At 39.4% G+C, this 2,784-nt stretch overlaps 1 non-coding gene across 1 annotated transcript; it reads left to right on the top strand.

The window, feature by feature from the left end:
* Positions 1-2,174: 2,174 nt before the first annotated feature.
* Positions 2,175-2,246, top strand: Trnae-uuc (transfer RNA glutamic acid (anticodon UUC)). The gene has a single exon. It is a non-coding gene; the product is annotated as a tRNA-Glu (tRNA).
* Positions 2,247-2,784: the final 538 nt, after the last annotated feature.

Below are 2,784 nucleotides of genomic sequence, written 5' to 3'. Positions count from 1 at the left end.
CCCGGGGGGTGAATTATAGGGGGGGGGCAAAGATTTTTTGGCAGGCCAAAGGGGGGGGCAAGCATTTTTGGCAGGTCGAAAGGGGGGGTCAAGCGATTTTTGGCAGGTCGAAAGGGGGGCCTGGGGGGCAAGCAATTTTGGCACAGATATTTTGGGCACCGTTTCTATATTACGCCCTAAAAGGCGTGGAAAACGCGATACGAACACGCTCAAATATGCAAAATTTCCTGTCACAAGCTCTTTCGCATTATATGTTAAGACAATTTAAGGTTTTAAATTGGGTTCCCCAAAATCTTGCATGTGTAAGGGGGGCAAAGATTTTTGGCACGTCAAAGGGGGGCAAAAGTTTTTGGCACGTCCGAAAGGGGGGCAAAGGTTTTTGGCACGCCAAAGGGGGGGCAAGCGATTTTGGCAGACCATTTTGAGAATTCACCCCGGGGTACACATAATTATTGCACCACCCCTTAGGGGGATGCATGGCATCAGTGGCGTAGCGTGGGACGTGGGTTATCATGGTTATCATATTGTGTGTGGGGGTGTGTGTGTGGAGGGGGAACCGACCATGATGGGGGACCGGGTCTGATTGAGGGGGAAAAATCGTTTTTTGGCAATTTTCCGTTGGATTTTCTCAATTTTGATTGGGGGGTGGGTACGTGCTACGCCACTGGCATTTTCTTCGCATAGTGCCATTAGTGGGTCAGATTTTTTGGACCAAAAGGGGGGGTTATAATTTTGTACCACCCAAAATAGGGGGTTATAGAATTATTAAGGGCTTGTGACTAAAAATTTTCGCGCGGGAGGAAGTCATAAAAATTTTCGATCCAAGATAGGGCGGTCGTAAAAAATTTAGCTCGCGATAGGGGGGTCATAAAAAAATTGACTCCGGTCACATATTTGGGACCCCCTTCCGAAGAAAATGACATCCCCTTAAAATATTCATTAATTCAAGCTATAGCACCCGGGCACAGCACAGAGGGGCAACTTGGAGTTCTGATTGGGGGAATTGCCTCCCCCACCCCACCGTGGCGCCGCCACTGCTCCCGGGAGTGGACTCCTCAGTTCGTTTCACAAACCACTGTTTGTTCTTTTTATCAAATTAAACATTATTATCTATTCTCATCTTCGATATGCCTATAATGATGTCAACCGTTCCAAATTGTTCAAAGATACTCGATCAAAAGTTCATTTTTTTTTTAATTTTTCACAAACCATGGTAACAGTCACTTGAAACATCAAGTTTTGAACAAGTTCATTTGGACGACATAGATATAATGGGGGATAGATATAATGTTTAATTTGATAAACAGAACAAACAATATCATGTTTTATTTTGGGCTCATATTTTTGAGATCAAAAAGTTAAAAGACACGAACTTCAAAGACAATAAAAATTAACATGTGGAGGAAAGTTTATAAATAAAATTGGAACTATAGTATTATTTTATTTATATTTACATAATTTTATTAGATATTTTCTCATTTTTCTGGGGATATTGTCAAGTTTCATGATGTATAAATACGATATGATGATTAATATAGATAGTCCTACTACATCCTGTCCTACATTATATAGTAGATATAAATATTATTGGGAAAACAATAATTATTAAACCGTAGTACTCAGTGTTGTGATTCCCTTCTCTTCATAGCTTTTTCTTTATACTCAAATTAGGGCTGCATTACAAAATTACCCGGAAAATTACAATACAAATTTGTCATAAATTTTGTTTAATTACAAATATGGTTTAAATTAAAAAGCCATAATGTACGATTATATTTTTATAATATGAAATTGGTTATTTTTTTCAAAACTGATTTTTTGGCATAACTTCCCCTAAATGGATCAGCCAGCAAAGTTCGTCGTCATAGGCTAAAGCAATTTTAATGGCTTTAAAATTATTTATCAGACTTTCTGTCCTCATATAGAACTGCATGTTTATTTTAACGGCCAAAATAACCAGCAGGGTTTCTTTCTCCTTACCTCGTTATTTCAGCTCAAAATGGACAGAAACCCTTTCGGCTCGATATTGCTAGTCAGTTTTGTTTCAGCATGAGTTTAATTTAAAATTTGAGAGAAATCATACATCGAGGCTTTAATTATGCTCTTGAGTACACATTCAACATTCTGCCTTTGTTACGAACAGCACGAGTATTTGCCTCGCCGTTTCCAAGCAGTCCCGTGTGGTCTAGTGGTTAGGATTCGTGGTTTTCACCCACGCGGCCCGGGTTCGATTCCCGGCACGGGAAAACTGATTTTTTTTTTCCTTTTTATTTTAATACAAAATTAATTATATACGCCTATGTGTACATCCATCACGACCAAAATTGATCCGCGCCCCTTGCTTTTTTCCCCCGTTTTTCCCGTGATAAAAAAAACGCATAAAAAGTTAACATGGCACGTCTAGACATCCTATTTTGTCAATAATTTTTTTTTGTTAATTTTTTTTTGAATTTTAGAGTGGTGTGACTCTTTAGAGAGTAGGCCTACATGTGACCAAGTTTGTTACTGCACAAATGGAGTAGCCCCGCCCCCAAGTTGTTTTTTTAACCTGAGGGGTCAAAAAGTTTTGTATGTCTAAAGGTGGGACCAAAAAAGCTTGGGGGGGGGGGGTCAAAAAAGTTTTGACTCCACAAAATTTTCAAAGTGCCCAGCCCCCACCAAAGTATTCATGAACGATCCCTTAGCAAAAATATCGTCAAATTTGAATTTCGTTCTGGTATATATACAGAACGAAATTAAACACAGTGGCCTATGGAGCAGTGCAATAATCATGCATAACTCGCA

Source organism: Amphiura filiformis, chromosome 6, assembly GCF_039555335.1.
Source record: "Amphiura filiformis chromosome 6, Afil_fr2py, whole genome shotgun sequence".
Classification (NCBI taxonomy): Eukaryota; Metazoa; Echinodermata; class Ophiuroidea; order Amphilepidida; family Amphiuridae; genus Amphiura; species Amphiura filiformis.
The sequence above is the reverse complement of the archived record's forward strand: the minus strand, read 5'-3'. Positions and strand labels throughout refer to the sequence as shown.